Below are 19078 nucleotides of genomic sequence, written 5' to 3'. Positions count from 1 at the left end.
AAATGTTAAACTATTCCTGTGGTTAATGCTCCTTAGCTCTAAAAATGTTAGCCTTCTCCCCCTTTCACACTTGGCTTAGCTGCTGCTCTGATCTGCAAACATAGCATTTTTTCTTTTGAACATTGATTGTCTTTTTTTCGTGCACTGATTGAGAGATTGTCTGAGATGTCAACTTTGAGAGGGGAGCCTCCCAGATCACACTCAGGGAGGAACAGGAAGGGCTTGGGGACAGGCACACACACACCTCTGCTCGGTGCCAGGGAGGGTGAGGCTGCATTCTCCATCAGTGCGATCTCCACCCTTGTTCAGTGGCCACCTTCACTGAGAGCCAGACTTCTTCCAGAGAAGCAGAGATGTGAATCTGGAAACAGTACTGCGGAGAGTGTAGCTGAAGCACTGCAGCCTTTTGGGATGGGGTGGAGGCAAGGGAAGGTTGAAAAGCTAGAGACCTGCTGGGTCTAAAGGGATGAAAATTCTGGGAAGCCCAAGATTAAAGTGCCAGGAGATTGGCCTCCTGGTGAGAACTCTCCTCCTGGCTTGCAGATGACTCTCTTGTTTCATAAGGTAGAATGCAAAGGAACTTTAGTCTCCTCCCTCTTAGAAGGACACTAATCCCATCATGGGGGCCCCACCCATATGACCTCATCTAAACCTAATTACCTCCCAAGGCCCCACCTCCTAATGTCTTCACACTGGAATTAGTGTGAATTGCCTTCACACTGGAATTAGTGCTTCAATATGTGAATTGGGGTGGGGGGAGGGCACAAACCTTCATTCCTAACAGAGTGCCACTGAATTTTGGGCTCAATCTGACTGTAATCTCACAAACATCAGACTTTTTAGTTTGCCTTTCTCAGAGAGCAGATGCTGAGACAAGGATACGGGTGGTAGGTGATCCCAGGAAGCATAAGTGAAAGTGAGGAAAGCAGTACTGGGGAAGGAGAATGTCAAAGGTTGTGTTAAAGTGGGTTTACTACTATGGGAATCTGGGGTTCAGTCCCGCTGGGGAGCCTCTGATATATGGTACTGTGTAATGCTCATCTGATAACACCCCCATGTGATGGGGTGGTTGACAGTCACTCAGTGACTATCTCTCCTTCATTAGCTGGGGAGTGGGCACCCTCAAGAACATTAACTCCCTTGTAGTTTCCACTTTGTGGCAGAGCGAGCTCCCGTGGTACTAAAGAAAGTAGTCAGGCAAACACATGCAGGCATTGAGGTGGGGAAGCCATGGATGTGCTGGAGAGGTCTCCCGAAGCTGCTGGTGAACTTGGGTGGCTTGAGGGAAAGCATCACATTCCTGATTCTTCCTGCCCTTTGGACCATGTTGAGTAGACTGCCGCTGATGCTTTACAGTGGTTTTACTGTTATCCTCTGGGAAGCATATGCCAAGAGAATTAGGACTGCCGAAGATTTACTGGGGGATAACACCTGTGAAAAAGGGGAAGAGGCAGGATTATGCAGAAGGAGCTGTCAGACCATAATGTGTCCCTGACATTTTCTGCCAGTCCCATAGGGAGCTCTGGAGCAGAGGACCAGTTTGAGTAATCCCACACTGGATGGGAATGGCTAGGCTCCCTCCTTCGCTGGCTTGGAGCCACTCCAAGAATGTGGGCTAACAGCTGGAGGCTACTGGGTAACCATGCTCCTCACAGATGGACAGCAAGCTCTTCTGAGAAGAGAGCTGTGTGGGATACCTCTATGTCTACCTGTGATGGGCAGCTATGAGCACCCAGATCTTCAATCACTGCTGCAGGTTGTCTATAAGGACCATCATTATAAGATGTAATATTTATCTCTTTCTACTCTCAACCCTAGATGCCAACACTTCCATTGGTTTAAGTTGCTTATTTTGGTGAGTGCCCAAGACCTTCACTTCTAAGAGGTCTGAACCCCTGGTGACCTTATCAGGCCATGTTTGCTGCAATAGCTTATTTATGCTTAACACTGGGTGTGGAAGAACCAAGCAACATTCCAATGAATCATTTTTCCCTTTCCTCTCATGTAGCAGAAAATCTTGATAGTGTACTGGTAAAAGAGCACTGTTTGTGTCCCTTGGTATAAGCATCTAAATCTAGGACCTTTAGACCTTCTGAACTTAACTTGTAAGGATGGAAAGCACAAATTTCCCAATTGGGTCACTGGGTGTTAAGACAAGGGAGAAACTTAATTCCACTCCTTGGTTTCCAGAACTATATTCTAGCTCTTGGAGACACAGCATCATTTAATGGCCACTAGTTTGCTAGCAAAGTACACCAACACCATTGTGATGAGCATGATGCTTTCAAGTTGCAGTTCCCGTCTTGAACTGTTAGCAAACTCAGGTGGACTATGAAAGCAGGAATCACCAGTATGATTCCTTACACCCATTGGACCACGTTGAGTCTACTGCTACTGATATTTCATGGTGGTTGTGCGGTTGAGTTTCCTGGAAAGGACACTCTGAGATGCTGACTTAGGAATGCAAGGGTTTGGAGTATATAATGTTGATCAGAGGGGCAAAGGAAGGTCTAGGCAGAAGTCAGACTGGGATGGAAGATGGACCAAGAACCAGGTGGAGAGTGCCATGGCAGGCATCTTCTGTTAGTCATCCCACACCAGACTGATACGGCTGGGACTTTTACTCCTGGCTCACTTGGCCCCTGGATGTGGGTTGCCCTTGGGGGACTGAGAGCTAGCTGGAGGCTCTTGCTGGCTGTGCTCCCTACCAAGCAGCACGTCCTTCCCTAAATGGAGATCTGTGTGGTGGGTTTCTTACAGAACACCCCATCTCTGCAGTTCATCGTCAATCTGGTTCTTTACCTGGACATGTAAGAGGGCATTTCAATGACATGCTGGTCTGGCAGCTTCTTGTTAATATATAATAAAATCAAGGTTTCTGTGATCATGTGTCTCTGTAAGATGGATCGCTTGTTCCAGGTGACTTAATATGGGCTTTTCTGCGGTAAGTGAGGTATTCTGGAAGCCCCTAATGGTGCTAACACAGGCACTGTGCATGGAAATGCCAGGGCATGGAAGGTAAATTCAAATCCAGAATAATTATCACAGAAGGATGGATGCTTCTCTCAGGAGAGGAGAGGTTAGATGTAATCACCTTGCCAACAAGAGGCTGGGTGGCACCATATGGAAGTTTAACATCTGTTTCTGTTGCTGACAGGCCAGCTTTAAAACAATGGCAGAGCAGCCGCAGAGCACAGGGAGATCAGCTCGGTGGTTATTACCACCTAGAGGGGTGGGATAGGGAGGGTGGGAGGGTGGGAGGGAGGGAGACGCAAGAGGGAAGAGATATGGGAACATATGTATATGTATAGCTGATTCACTTTGTTATAAAGCAGAAACTAACACACCATTGTAAAGCAATTATACTCCAATAAAGATATTAAAAAACAAACAAACAAACAAACAAAAAACAATGGCAGTAGCTAGATTGGCTTTGAGAGGGAGCCATGATGTTGGACCCATGAAATGGGTAGACTTTTTTGTAAGCAACTAGGGGTCCGAGCACAGAAACTGGCTGACTTCTGGACAAGTCATCCTGTCCACTTACTGAGCACATCTTCTGTGATGAATGATCTGGTAGGCACTGCCTTTTGATTTAAAAAAAAAACAACAAACAACTTAGGCCTTGTGCCTATTCCCGTAGGTCCTTCTACATGCCTCTTCCCCAGACCTCCTTGTCTCTAATCTTCTAATCTCGCTGCTTCCAGGACACTGAGCAGCCAGCCAACCCATTTGCTAATGCATGGAATTCTGAATACCCACTTTAGACCCCCTCATTTCATAAGAAATGATCAAGTGTACTGATTGAACTTATGCCCACTGGGAGGATTCTCCCTCAATGTTCTTTAGGGTATCCTCTAAGGAGTCATGAGATTGCAGCCATCCATTAACAATTCATTGTTACATATTGAATGAATCTGTCTATGAACCAGGGCTTTACTTTTCTCTCCTTGTCACAGGGATTTCTTCACGGGGCCACAGGTGTGAGCTGAGAGGTATAAGTGCAACAGAGATAGGGGATGATGAGGGTGTGGAGTCATTTGTTCTTGTAACTTAAATGTGACCTTAGATTTCCTTGCGACTTTCCACAAATACACTATTACCTGTGTAACACTGGTGCCCATTGGACCTTATGCTTTTAAGTCTTACAGTGTCCAGCTCATCATGGGAAGTTCTAAACCCATACTTGATGTTTCATGGCTAGGAATTCAGTCTCTATTAAGTCTCCGTGTTATACTTGGAGCCGATTTCCAAGTTAAGTTTTCTATGGGCAAATGTATGAACTTACTCTGCAATCTTAGGGGTCTGCTGTTACCTCTCACATTCTGGCCATAGGTGTGTTCCAGAGTACTTGTTACTTCTGATTTTCAGGTCTAACAATATAACACCAATGATAAGGTGGACCAGAAAGACCTTTTGTGGAAAGTCAATATAATCAAGATTCCTGTTGAGTTCTGCAGGAACTTGCATCTATTCCTACCATGAGTGTGGCTAACACTGAGATCTGTCAGGTTGTATTTTGAACGGCCAGACCACAGGTACTCAAAACGGGCAGGCTTTGGAGCCCACTGAAAAATGGTAAGGGGCAGTATTCCCAAGTGTGACATATGCTGTCTTTACAATCCAAAGAGGCCTACCAACTTTGAAGTTACACTTCCTTCATGGTAGGAGATAAAAGGTGCAGTAAATTGTCCTTTAATTTGGAAGTAGGACGTGATGTCCTGCATGCCCTAGACACTTAAGAGCATCAGTGATGTGGCAGGCCCTGAATCTTTGTAAGTTTACCTACCACATTCTGGCACATAGGTCTTCAAGTCTAACAAAACAATGCCAGTAATAAACTAGACCAGCAGGATCTTCTGTGGAACGCCAATATAGGTTCCAGTCTTTTTCATTGATGGTCTTCTTGCAGATGTCATTTTGGTGTGCTTGTGAGAAGAGGTGAGCTCAGGGTCTTCCTACTCGCCCATCTTGGCCGCTCTCGCCAACATAATCTGGAATGCCAATATAATCACGATTTCTGTAGATTTTATTGTAGAGAGTAGGAAAGTTGACATAACTCTAGGATGAGGCTATGAATGTATACTGCTGACTTTCCCATGAGAAAGCAAATTGATACTCTCTTCATTGAGGATTGAATAATGTATTCACTAGATCAGGAGATGCACGCTAAGTGCCAGAAGTAGTGCTTTTTATTAATAAAGATCATACCTCCATGACAGCTGTGATAGTTCACTGTCATCTGTCTTGGGACTCCGAATGTCTCATTGAAACAAGGAATCACAAAGACCTCTGATCAAATGCAGGGTGACTTCTATTCTTACCTGCCAAGGGAGTAGACACACAAAAGAAGTCCTCTGGTTGGTCATCTTGAACCAGTGATCAAAGTTCTTCTGTGCTGGGAAGCCTTTCTCGTCTCATTACTGAAGTTCTCCAAAGCACCGCTCTGTTCCATATTCTAGGACCTTTCTGATTGCCTTCCAAACGTGAGTCCTGGAGGACCAGTTCCAGTTCTTTTGAGACAGCACACTAATTGCTACGGATGTGTTCTTAATCTAGAAATCCAGGTTTCTTTAGGAGAACTGGGGTTCCAGCCCAAGATGCTGGATGGATAGAAATGCAAAAAAGTGACCTGCTCACTGGGACTTAACAATTGCCCCAGGTATGGGAGATCATAGTAAAAGGGATGCCCTAGGGACCACCATAGGGTGGGGTTGTCAGCAAGAGCTGCCTGACTCCTGTGGCGTCTTTAGGTGGTAATCAGCCCTACATCCAACCCCCTCTCAAGTTGTGAGACAATTAACTTCAGAGAAGCAGATACTTCTGCCAGTGGGTACTCTAGGTGCAAACTGCCTTACTGTCAAGCCAGTGCGGGGGTGGGTGGAGTAGGACCTAGGCAGGAAAAGGTCCTAAGGCCTAGGTTCAGTGAGCTGCTCACTACGTATCAAGGTGTAATCACCTACGTTTCCAAGCCAAGAAGCTGTGCCTGACTCGAGGTCTTTACTCCTTGCTTGAATTTTTCTTTCTTTTTCTTTAACCATAAATGAAGTCATTGCCAATGAAACCATTGACTATAGCTCTATTCACACATTTGTCCTCAGACTGTAGCAGATAGAATAAAGGTCACGTTCACAAAGATCTGTCCTCTGTCTGGGGAGGTTTAGAATACAAGACACATTTTCTTTACATCAAAAGAACATCAGCCTTCACCCTTTTTGGAGACCTGATGTGGTGGTGAGGTTATTTGAAGAGTGACGATCAGTTTGCCATGAGGAGGTACCTGGAGTTGACTCGATCCCTGGGTGGCTTGAATGGCTCCAGGCTGTGCTTTTCTGGATCTGCCTCTGGTTAGATTCTTGTGTTGTAATGCTCACTGACTACTTCTAATCCATGTGGAAACTTGGAAACCTGGATGGTATCAGTATGGTTCACAAGTCAGATGTGTTGGTGCCATCTTCATAAGCTACTGGGTATCTCTTCAGTTTACCTGAGCATTAGTGTTGCCTGACATTTGGGTGAAGGGAGCTATGACACCAGTAGAAAGACTCCTTTAGAGGCAAGGAGGGAAGGAAGGATTCTTTCATGGAAGGATTGCGGACTTATCTCTTCAGGAAAAGAGAGAATTTCTCTGCCCGCTTCATTTTTAACCATGAAGTACAGGTCTTGGCTGGGCTGGATGAGGAAAAGGGCTTGTTTTTGGGACAGCTGGTCATCAGCAATTCCTATACTTGGAGACATGGTATTACCTTTGAGTTGAACAAATGTCCTGGAATTTCCTAGACCAAGCCCAGGGCCCAGCGTGAGGTGGGTGTGTCTGGGCAAAGGATTGTAACCCTGAGTGCTGGCAGATCTGGGGTGCTGGGAGCTGGGCTTGAAAAGTCTGCTCAAGGGAGTTGAAACTTCAGACTCTCTGCAGAGCTGGGGGTGGAGGGGAGGAGATACCTTGGCTGGCCTCTATTTTGACAACAGGCCAGGCTATGCGTAAACAGATGTATCATTGGATAAAATGTCCCATGACCAAAATGAGTGTTGGCAAATACGTGATAATAATTGTTCTAATGAAGTTTGAGTATTAAGTACAGCCCAGTGGGCTTTTCTGGGGGTCTTAGAATGGCTTAAAGGGAGAGGCAACCGTTTTTGTTCTGTTCTCTAAATTTTATTTGTAGAGAATTGAAGATTAGAGGTTGTCACCTCTTGGGTGTCTTTGGCTATGGCTTCAACCTTAGAGAATCCTCGTGTTCAGTGTCTTTTTCCTTGAAAAGGCTAAGCCTCCTGTTTATGGGATGGCATCCAGGTAGCTCATCCCCAAGGAATGAGAATCTAGATAAGAAGTCTACACTGGGAAACACGTGGCTCTGTAAACCTTGCTTGAGTGATTGTGGTAATGAAGCACAAGGCCTGTCACTCCTATAGGCAGTTAGCCTGTTACTGACAACCAGGGGGTACTTCTGAGCCTGTGTGACACTTGCAGGGAACTAGTACACTTCAGGTGTCTTTAGTTTTCCTTATTCCTTCATGATCTGTCTCTTGATACAGGAAAATGTTGTACAAATTTCTCCATTAAAAACTGGCACCATAACATCTTGCCACATTTGATGTCCTTCAGAGACTAAAATTTTCAATTTGGTTCCTGCTCAGTGACTGAGCTGCATCTAGAATCCAGCCCCTCTGAGCTGCAGAGCAATTAATATGGTAGCAGTGCCCCTGGAGATGACACCCCCTTACCAGGCAGCTGGGTACTGAAATCTGTTTGAAGTGTCTCTAAATGAAGCCTATGGGCTTCTGGAATTTTCTTGCTGGGGCAAGCATTGAAGCAGCTGTGAAGATAGTACCTGAGTTTCTCCATCTTCCTCTGTGCCTAAGTGGCCTAAAGATGACTTCATTCCATGTCAACGTCTTACCTTCCTAGACCATCACCTTGAATAATACAGTCTGTTATTTGTCAACTAAAAATTCTACTCCTTCCCTTTGGTTCAAGAAGCTTTTCAAATCATCTGTGAGGTTGCCTGCTATCATGAGGCTCAGAGACAATCATGTAGCCTCCAATAAGTTTTTAGGGGATAATGACATGCATAAATGTAAATAGCCCAGGGTGGAGCCTTTGAATGCTTGGAACTTGGTTAGCTGGGACCATTTTGTAGCCAGAGGTACATCTCATTCCAAACTGAATTCAAACATACATCCTTTACATAAAGCACTGCAACAGAGTCACGTGTCAGACTGTGTTTTCAGGATGGGATTTGCATTGTGAAAGCTGACATACGGCCTGGCAAATGTGAGGGAGACGGCTGGACTCAGCCTCTGCACTCACATCAAGCAGACCTTTGACGGCTGACCCTTTGTCTTATGAAATGACATCATTTCCTTCACTTGGGTGGATTCACACTGCCAGAAAAGTTCTGGGTTGCTATTTGGTTCCTAATTGACTTGTGTTCAGTGCAGACTTAAGGTGGAGGAAGGCATCCCTGTCCATGACTGAGATGAAGTACATCCCTCGGGCAGGTATCTGGACTGCCCTATGGAAGTGAAACATTCCTCACCCCAGTCCTATTGCTGAAAACCTTGTTTCCTGCCCACCTTGAAGAGCCTGAGAGGACCTCTCTGGGTTACGGGAAGAATGCCCATTTGTGCATCTGTTAGGTGCCTATGTTAATGAGTTATCCTCTTGTATTGATGCGTTTAACATTATGTAATGCCCTTCTTTGTCTTTTGTTATATACTTTAAAAGTCTATTTTGTCTGAGTATTGCTACCTCTGCTTTCTTGTCATTTCCATTTGCAGGAACTCTTTTTCCATCCCCTCACTTTCATCTATCTTTAGCTCTGAAGTGAGTCTCTTGTAAGCAGCATGTAGATGGGTCTTGTTTTTTAATCCAAGCGGCCACCCTCTGCCTTTTGATTGGAGCATTTAGTCTATCGACATTTAAAGTGATTATTGATAGGTCTATACTTATTGCCATTCATACACAAAATATAATGGAGTGGCACATGCCATAATGACTGGAGTTTGTACAAGGAGACACTTGTGAGGTCTTGGATCACAGGATTTTGAACATTTCCCCTGGGATTTCTGAGCAGGGAGGTGCTTTGGAACTCCGTGGCTCCTCTCTCCATTAAGTGCTCTAGGAAGTAACTTGGTGAAGGGCCATAGCCAATTTATGGCTTGAAGGATCTTGAGAGCTCCATTCGCAGTTGGTAATGCACATGCACTGGAGCTTTTATCATTCTAAAGAGCTTACTAGAGAACAGGAGAGGGATACTTCAGTCCTATAGGCTTTAGTGGTGGTTGCCAGCTGCCTTATTGTCTTCCTCAAAGGACCATAGAAGTCAAGTGTCTGGGTTTGGCTTCCCTGGAAAAGACTCCTTGATGATGACTCACATGCATTAGGTTTATAGGGAGTGCACTTGGGAACAGCACTGGAAAGGAAGTAAAGACAGCAAGATAGGGCAGAAGGAGAAGTTCAACTGTGTATCCTCAACAGAAGTTTCAACCAGCCCCATGAGGAGTTCTGGAGCAAGAATGGCCCTCCAGAGTTGCCCTGAACTGAGCAACATGGCTGGACCTCTGGATACCTCAGAGCAGCCAGGGAACGTGACCCCCCCCAGGGAAGGGGCAGAGTCTTGGGTGAGGCAGTTCTCATTGGAGTAAGGGCCATTCGCAGAGGGGGATGAGCATCTTGGCACTTCCAGTGCAGGGATTATCAGTGGTGCAGCACTGCACACATCTCAGGAAGGATGTGTATCGTGTGCCCATCTGGAAATAAGCAGATCTTGGCAGATCTTTTTGTCCTGGGGTTATCCTCATCTAGTGAAATTTCCTTTTACATCCTGATAGGTCTGTGAGTCTCAATTCCAGGGCCACAGGTCCTTCAAGGAAAGTTCAGGGGATGAACTGCAGGGTTGGAAGCAAATCTGGATGAATCCCTTCTGACTGGCATAAGAAGCAGCCAAAATCAATAGAGGTGGTTGTACTGAAAAGGTGATATCAAGGGCCTTTGAGTGGTTTTGGGTCCTTTATCCCATTTCTAGAGACACCCCCCAATCTTCTTGCTAGGCTCCAGGTCTTTATTTGGGGACTCTCTGTGGCTCTGTGCGGCACCTCACCCATCGCCACACACAAATTGATTATATCAGATGAACAGGGTGTATCAACCAAATCCCAGGAACACACCACCGCTCACCAGGAATGCCACTTCCTCCCTGGGGACTATCCGATACTAGCTAGTGGTCAGCTTTTGGTGAAAAGTTTACTCTGCCTACAGCATCTCTTCCAGAAGAATCACCCAGAACTCCTGTCTTAACCATAAGTAGTTTGAAAAGAAGCATAGTTTGTTTCTTGGCTACTTAACTGCCTTCACTTAATGAGGAAAGTCTGGGTAATTTGGGAGACTGCTAACATAGCTGGAAAGTCAGATCATGCCCTCACCCCAAAACCATCAGTGCTGAAGACCTGTCCATGCCCTTAACAGAGCTTAGTGGCCTTCGGTTGTGAATCTAGATATGAGAATGTACCCGTTTCTAATTAAGTGGTCTCTCTGTATAGACAGATGACTACAACTTGGTTCTCATTGTGCTTGTTAATGTCAGGGGTTTCTGTGCTTGGTGTCAAGAAGTATCTTAACAAGCCTCCTGGAGATGGCCCAGAGGTATACATCCATTCTGTACTCTGGGTAGAAGCAGTAGGCCAGAGTGGCTGATGGGAGAGGGTAGAGTGGTGACTGGGCTTTATTGGTAGATGTTACTGGAAAAGCAGGTGATGGATCTGCTGGCATCCAGGCTACTTTACTAGGATGCATCTTCTCAGTGATAAAGCTTGGAGATGTCCTGGGATTGCTAGGAGGACTTTGCCAGGGTGAAGGGTGCCTTTAGATAATGTTATGGTTCCTTTCACATTTCTTGCTCAAATATTTCACTGAAAGTCATCTCTGTGTATGGCTCTGTTCTAGGTGTTTGTGGTACTCAAGGTAGAAGAAAGTTTTTCCTTGTTCTCCATGAGGGGGCTCTTGAAATCAGACCATGGGGTCTATTCAGGTTTTTCCTTAGAGCACCCTCCTGCAGAGCTCAGAGGTTGTGTCCCCTCAGGATGGACTTTCTTTTTTTTTTTTTTTTTTCACACACACACACTGTATTTTATTTTTACAAGAGATAAATAAACTGACACCAAGCATTGTACATGGATGACCACAACAAAAGCAACAATGATTGCAATTACCAAACACGAAACACACTCATACCATGTCATAATATTGACATTCAGTCCAGTAATCCTCCACTGTAACAGCTCCTTTACTTTGCAGTGAAAATTGATTTGTGTATTTTTTGCCTCTGAGTCCTTGTGGGATTTTTTTTTTTTTATCAAACAGAAAGTCCCAAAATTATAATCATCCTCATCAGTTCACTCAGTCCCATGTAATTAATTTTTTTTTCATCTTGATCTTTTGTTAGCACTTTTATGAATTCATCAGTTTTCCATTAGAGTTCTGAAAATGCTTATTCATTCAGTTCAGCAGTATAGTCAGTTACCAGAAACCTGTACTTGTCAGAGTCTTTTCCATGAAATCCTTGACGATGAAACCCTTTTATAGGAACATTTTTGCAAAGGAACAGAGTACACCCAGAACTGTCTGTAAATGACAAAAGACTTAAAAATGACCACGGTTAAAGATTTGATGAAAGTTCATAATAATGCAATTGACAAGGAAATTTAGTTATTTCTGAGATACACATTTTAAAGTAATAACTAGAATTATGACTTATAACATTATACCAGAACATATAAGATTTTTAGAAATTTCATGTAATGTCTGAAACATTTATATTAACATATTTCCATACAAATAACCCAAAGAAAGTTTAGTATTAGTTGGTTTTTTGTTTGTTTGTTTGTTTGTTTGTTTATACTGCAGGTTCTTATTAGTCATCAATTTTATACACATCAGTGTATACATGTCAATGCCAATCGCCCAATTCAGCACACCACCATCCCCACCCCACCGCGGTTTTCCCCCCTTGGTGTCCCTACATTTGTTCTCTACATCTGTGTCTCAACTTCTGCCCTGAAAACCAGTTCATCTGTACCATTTTTCTAGGTTCCACATATATGTGTTAATATACGATATTTGTTTTTCCCTTTCTGACTTACTTCACTCTGTATGACAGACTCTAGGTCCATCCACCTCACTACAAATAACTCAATTTCATTTCTTTTTATGTCTGAGTAATATTCCATTGTATATATGTGCCACATCTTCTTTATCCATTCATCTGTCGAAGGACACTTAGGTTGCTTCCATGTCCTGGGTATTGTAAATAGAGCTGTAATGAACCTTGTGGTACATGACTGTTTTTGAAGTATGGTTTTCTCTGGGTATATGCCCAGTAGTGGGATTGCTGGGTCGTATGGTAGTTCTATTTTTAGTTCTTTAATAAACCTCAGTATTGTTCTCCATAGTGACTGCATCAGTTTACAGTCCCATCAACAGTGCAAGAGGGTTCCCTTTTCTCCACACCCTCTCCAGCATTTATTGTTTGTAGACTTTTCGATGATGGCCATTCTGACTGGTGTGAGGTGATACCTCATTGTAGTTTTGATTTGCATTTCTCTAATGATTAGTGATGTTGAGCATCCTTTCATGTGTTTGTTGGCAATCTGTATATCTTCTTTGGAGAAATGTCTATTTAGGTCTTCTGCCCACTTTTGTATTGGGTTGTTTTTTTTTTGATATTGAGCTGCATGAAATGCTTGTATATTTTGGAGATTAATCCTTTGTGAGTTGCTCCGTTTGCAAATATTTTCTCCCATTCTGAGGGTTGTCTTTTTGTCTTGTTTATGTTTTCCTTCGCTGTGCAAAAGCTTTTAAGTTTCATTAGGTCCCATTTGTATATTTTTGTTTTTATTTCCATTTCTCTAGGAGGTGGGTCAAAAAGGATCTTGCTGTGATTTATGCCAAAGACTCTTTTTTCTATGTTTTCCTCTAAGAGCTTTTATAGTGTTTGCCCTTACATTAAGGTCTTTAATCCATTTTGACTTTATTTTTGTGTATGGTGTTAGGAAGTGTTCTAATTTCATTCTTTTACATGTAGCTGTCCAGTTTTCCCAGTACCACTTATGGAACAGGCTCTCTTTTCTCCATTGTATATTCTTGCCTCCTTTATCAAAGATAAGGTGATCATATGTGTGTGGGTTTATCTCTGGGCTTTTTGTCCTGTTCCATTGATCTATATTTCTGTTTCTGTGCCAGTACCATACTGTCTTGATTACTGTAGCTTTATAGTATAGTCTGAAGTCTGGGAGCCTGATTCCCCCAGCTGCGTTTTTCTTTCTCAAGATTGCTTTGGCTATTCGGGGTCTTTTGTGTTTCCATACAAATTGTGAAATTTTTTGTTCTAGTTCTGTGAAAAGTGCCATTGGTAGTTTGATAGGGATTGCATTGAATCTGTAGATTGCTTTGAGTAGTATAGTCATTTTCATAATGTTGATTCTTCCAACCCAAGAACATGGTATATCTCTCCATCTGTTTGTATCATTTTTAATTTCTTTCATCAGTTTCTTATAGTTTTCTGCATACAGGTCTTTTGTCTTCTTAGGAAGGTTTATTCCTATGTATTTTATTCTTTTTGTTGCAATGGTAAATGGGAGTGTTTCCTTAATTTCTTTTCAGATTTTTCATCATTAGTGTATAGGAATGCAAGAGATTTCTGTGCATTAATTTTGTATCCTGCTACTTTACCAAATTCATTGATTAGCTCTAGTAGTTTTCTGGTAGCATCTTTAGGATTCTCTATGTATAGTATCATGTCATCTGCAAACAGTGACAACTTTACTTCTTTTCCAATTTGGATTCCTTTTGTTTCTTTTTCTTCTCTGATTGCTGTGGCTAACACTTCCAAAACTATGTTGAATAATAGTGGTGAGAGTGGGCATCCTTGTCTTTTCCTGATTTTAGAGGAAATGGTTTCAGTTTTTCACCATTGAGAATGATGTTGGCTGTGGGTTTGTCATATATGGCCTTTATTATGTTGAGGTAATTTTCCTCTATGCCTGCTTTCTGGAGAGTTTTTATCATAAATGGGTGTTGAATTTTGTCGAAAGCTTTTTCTGCATCTATTGAGATGATCATATGGTTTTTATCCTTCAGTTTGTTAATATGGTGTATCACATTGATTTGCATATATTGAAGAATCCTTGCATTCCTGGGATAAACCCCAGTTGATCATGGTGTATGATCCTTTTAATGTGCTGTTGGATTCCATTTGCTAGTATTTTGTTGAGGATTTTTGCATCTATGTTCATCAGTGATATTGGTCTGTAGTTTTCTTTTTATGTGACACCTTTGTCTGGTTTTGATATCAGGGTGATGGTGGCCTCATAGAATGAGTTTGGGAGTCTTCCTCCCTCTGCTATATTTTGGAAGAGTTTGAGAAAGATAGGTGTTAGCTCTTCTCTAAATGTTTGATAGAATTCACCTGTGAAGCCATCTGGTCCTGGACTTTTGTTTGTTAATCACAGTTTCAATTTCAGTGCTTGTGATTGGTCTGTTTGAACCACGAAGAAATAGAAAACAGTCTTGGAAGGTTGTGCTTTTCTAAGAATTTGTCTATATCTTCCAGGTTGTCCATTTTATTGGCATATAGTTGCTTGTAGTAATTTCTCATGAGTCTTTGTATTTCTGCACTGTCAGTTGTTACTTCTCCTTATTCCTCTCTAATTCTGTTGATCTGAGTCTTCTCCCATTTTTTTTTGATGAGTCTGGCTAATGGTTTATCAATTTTGTTTATCTTCTCAAAGAACCCGCTTTTAGTTTTATTGATCTTTGCTATTGTTTCCTTCATTTCTTTTTCATTTATTTCTGATCTGATCTTTATGATTTCTTTCCTTCTGCTAACCTGGGTTTTTTTTGGTTTTTGTTTTTCTGTCTTTAATTGCTTTAGGTATAAGGTTAGGTTGTTTATTTGAGATGTTTCTTGTTTCTTGAGGTAGGATTGTATTGCTGTAAATTTCACTCTTAGAACTGCTTTTGCTACATCCCATAGGTTTTGGGTCATTGTGTTTTCATTGTCATTTGTTTCTAGGTATTTTTTGATTTTGATTTCTTCAGTGTTCTCTTGGTTATTTAGTAGCATATTGTTTAGCCTCCATATGTTTGTATTTTTTACATTTTTTTTTCCTGTAATTGATATCTAGTCTCATAGCATTGTGGTCGGAAAAGATACTTGATACGATTTCAATTTTCTTAAATTTACCAAGGCTTGATTTGTGACCCAAGATATGATCTATCCTGGAGAATGTTCCATGAGCACTTGAGAAGAAAGTGTATTCTGTTGTTTTTGGATGGAATGTCCTATACATATCAGTTAAGTCCATCTTGTTTAATGTGTCATTTAATGCTTGTGTTTCCTTATTTTCATTTTGGATGATCTGTCCATTGGTGAAAGTGGGGTGTTAAAGTCCCCTACTATGATTGTGTTACTGTAGATTTCCCCTTTTATGGCTGTTAGCATTTGCCTTATGTATTGAGGTGCTCCTATGTTGAGTGCATAAATATTTACAGTTGTTATATCTTCTTGGATTGATCCCTTGATCATTATGTAGTGTCCTTCTGTGTCTCTTGTAATAGTCTTTATTTTAAAGTCTATTTTGTCTGTTATGAGAATTGCTACTCCAGCTTTCTTTTGATTTCCATTTGCATGGAATATCTTTTTCCATCCCCTCACTTTCAGTCTGTATATGTCCCTAGGTCTGAAGTGGGTCTCTTGTAGACAGCATATATAAAGGTCTTGTTTTTGTATCCATTCAGCCAGTCTATGTCTTTTGGTTGGAGCATTTAATCCATTTACATTTAAGGTGATTATTGATATGTGTTTCCTATTACCATTTTCTTAATTGTTTTGGGTTTGCCTTTGTAGGTCTTTTCCTTCTCTTGTGTTTCCTGCCTAGAGAAGCTCCTTTAGCATTTGTTGTAAAGCTGGTTTGGTGGTGCTGAATTCTCTTAACTTTTGCTTGTCTGTAAAGGTTTTAATTTCTCCATCGAGTCTGAGTGAGATCCTTGCTGGTAGAGTAATCTTGGTTTTAGATTTTCCCCTTTCATCCCTTTAAATATTTCCTGCCAGTCCCCTCTGGCTTGCAAAGTTTCTGCTGAAAGATCAGCTGTTAACCTTATGGGGATTCCCTTGTATGTTATTTGTTGCTTTTCCCTTGCTGCTTTTAATATTTTTTCTTTGTATTTAATTTTTGATACTTTGATTAATATATGTCTTGGCATGTTTCTCCTTGGATTTATCCTTTATGGGACTCTCTGTGCTTCCTGGACTTGATTGGCTATTTCTTTTTTCATGTTAGGGAAGTTTTCATCTATAATATCTTCAAATATTTTCTCCGTCCCTTTCTTTTTCTCTTCTTCTTCTGTGACCCCTATAATTCAAGTGTTGGTGCATTTAGTGTTGTCCCAGAGGTCTCTGAGACTGTCCTTCATTCTTTTCATTCTTTTTTCTTTATTCTGCTCTGAGGTAGTTATTTCCACTATTTTCTCTTCCAGGTCACTTATCCGTTCTTCTGCCTCAGTTATTCTGCTCTTGATTCCTTGTAGAGAGTTTTTAATTTCATTTATTGTGTTGTTCATTGTTGTTTGCTCTTTAGTTTTTCTATGTCCTTGTTAAATGTTTCTTGTATTTTCTCCATTCTATTTCCAAGATTTTGGATCATCTTTACTATCATTACTCTGAATTTTTTTTCAGGTAGACTGCTTATTTCCTCTTCATTTGTTTGGTCTGGTGGGTTTTTACCTTGCTCCTTCATCTGCTGCATATTTCTGTCTTCTCATTTTGCTTAACTTACTGTGTTTGGGGTCTCCTTTTCACAGGCTTCAGGTTTGTAGTCCCCGTTGTTTTTGGTGTCTGCCCACATTGGGTAAGGTTGGTTCAGTGAGTTGTTGAGGGTACTGGTGCCTGTGTTCTGGTGGGTGGGGCTGGATCTTGTCTTTCTGGTGGGAAGGGCTGCATCCGGTGGTGTGTTTTGGGGTGTCTGTGAACCTAGTATGATTTTAGGCAGCCTCTCTGCTAATGGGTGGGGTTGTCTTCCTGTCTTGCTAGTTGTTTGGCATGGGGCTTCTAGCACTGGAGCTTGCTGGCTGTTGGGTGGAGCTGGGTCTTAGTGTTGAGATGGAGGTCTCTTGGAGAGCTCTCACCGATTGGTATTGCATGGGCCTGGGAGGTCTCTGGTGGCCCAGTGTCCTGAACTCAGCTCTCCCACCTCAGAGGCTCAGGCCTGACACCAGGCCGGAGTGCCAAGACCCTGTCAGCCACATGGCTCAGAAGAAAAGGGAGAAAAAAAGAAAGAAAGAAAAATAAAAAAATAGATAAATATAAAGAAAAGAAAAAGAAAAGAATTAAAATAAAAAAATAATTAAAATTAAAAAATTAAAAAGTAGTAAAAAAAAAAAAAAAACACCCAAGCCGATTAACAAATCCACCAATGATAACAAACGCCAAAAACTATACTAATATAAACAAAAATCGGAAACAAATCAGTCACAGACAGCAAACCCCAAGTCTACAGTTGGTGCCAAAGTCCACCGCCTCAATTTTGGGTTGATTCGCTGTCTATTCAGGTATTCCACAGATTCAGGGTACATCAAGTTCATTGTGGGGATTTAATCTGCTGCTCCTGGGGCTACACAGAGAAACTTCCCTTTCTCTTCTTTGTTCGCACACCTCCTGGGATTCAGCTTTGGTTTTGGCCCGACCTCTGCATGTAGGTTGCCCTCAGGCTTCTATTCCCACCCAGACAGGATGGGTTTAAAGCAGTGGTTGATTTGGGGGCTCAGGCTCACTCATGCCGTGGGGAGGGAGAGTTATGGTAGTTACAGTTGGAATGCAGGGTGAGCCTGTGGCAGCAGAGGCAGGTGTACGTTGCAAGAGCCTGAGGTGTGCCGTGTGTTTTCCCGGGGAAGTTGTCCCTGGATCACGGGACCCTGGCAGTGGCGGGCTACACAGGCTCCCAGGGTGGGTATGGGTAGTGACCTGTGCTTGCACACAGGATTCTTGTGGGCTGCAGCAGCAGCATTAGGGTTTCATGCCCATCTCTGGTGTCTGAGCTGATAGCCATGGCTCGTGCCCATCTCTGGAGCTCATTTAGGCAGTGCTCTGCCCTCTGTGGGTAGACAGGGAAGGAATCCCCTCTCCTTTTGCACCCTGAAACAATGGTCTCTTGCCTCTTAGGTAGGTCCAGAGATTTTTCCGGACTCCCTCCCGGCTAACTGTTGTGTACTAGCCCCCTTCAGGCTATGTTCACGCAGCCAACCCCAGTCCTCTCCCTGGGATCTGACCTCCGAAGCCCGAGACTCAGCTTCCAGCCCCCACCCATCCCGGCGGGTGAGCAGACAAGCCTCTCGGTCTTGTAAGTGCTGGTCGGCACTGATCCTCTGTGCAGGAGTCTCTCCTCTTTGCCCTCTGCACCCCTGTTGCTGCACTCTCCTCCGTGGCTCTGAAGCTTCCCCCCCGCCAACCCCCATCTCTGCCAGTGAAGGGGCTTCCTAGTGTGTGGAAGCTTTTCCTCCTTCACAGCTCCCTCCCAGAGGTGTAAGTCCTGTCCCTATTCTTTTGTCTCTGTTGTTTCTTTTTTCTTTTGCCCTACCCAGGTATGTGGGGATTTTCTTGCCTTTTGGGACGTCTGAGGTCTTCTGCCAGCATTCAGTAGGTGTTCTGTAGGAGTTGTTCCACATGTAGGTGTAATTTTGATGTATTTGTGGGGAGGAAGGTGATCTCCACGTCTTATTCCTCCCCCGTCTTGAAGTCCCCCCACCCCCCATGCTAATTCTTCTATCAGATGAAGGCTGTCTTAAAGTGTCCTGGTTTCTTGCAATAATGGCATACATCCTTGGGAGTACCAAGAAAGCCTTGAAATTTTGGTTTGGTGGACAATTATTTCAGCTGAAAGTTTGAGTTGAGCCACTTGGATCTGAGAATCCATGGCTTTGGTAGCTTTCTGTTTAGATTTTTGGGCAAGAGCCTGAGAAAGCTGTGCAACTAGAGTAGCACATTCACGAAGTCTCAGAATAATCCATGTTAAGGAATGTTGTTTA

General features: G+C 42.8%; 1 long non-coding RNA gene across 2 annotated transcripts in view; it reads left to right on the top strand.

Moving 5' to 3' along the window:
* LOC309627521 overlaps positions 1-19078 on the top strand; it is a 197010-nt gene that overhangs the window by 22523 nt on the left and 155409 nt on the right. The window lies entirely within an intron of this gene.

This window comes from Balaenoptera borealis (genome assembly GCF_965194805.1).
Source record: "Balaenoptera borealis genome assembly, chromosome: 4".
NCBI classification, from domain to species: Eukaryota; Metazoa; Chordata; class Mammalia; order Artiodactyla; family Balaenopteridae; genus Balaenoptera; species Balaenoptera borealis.
Note: the sequence above shows the minus strand (reverse complement) of the source record. Positions and strands in the feature narration are given on the sequence as shown.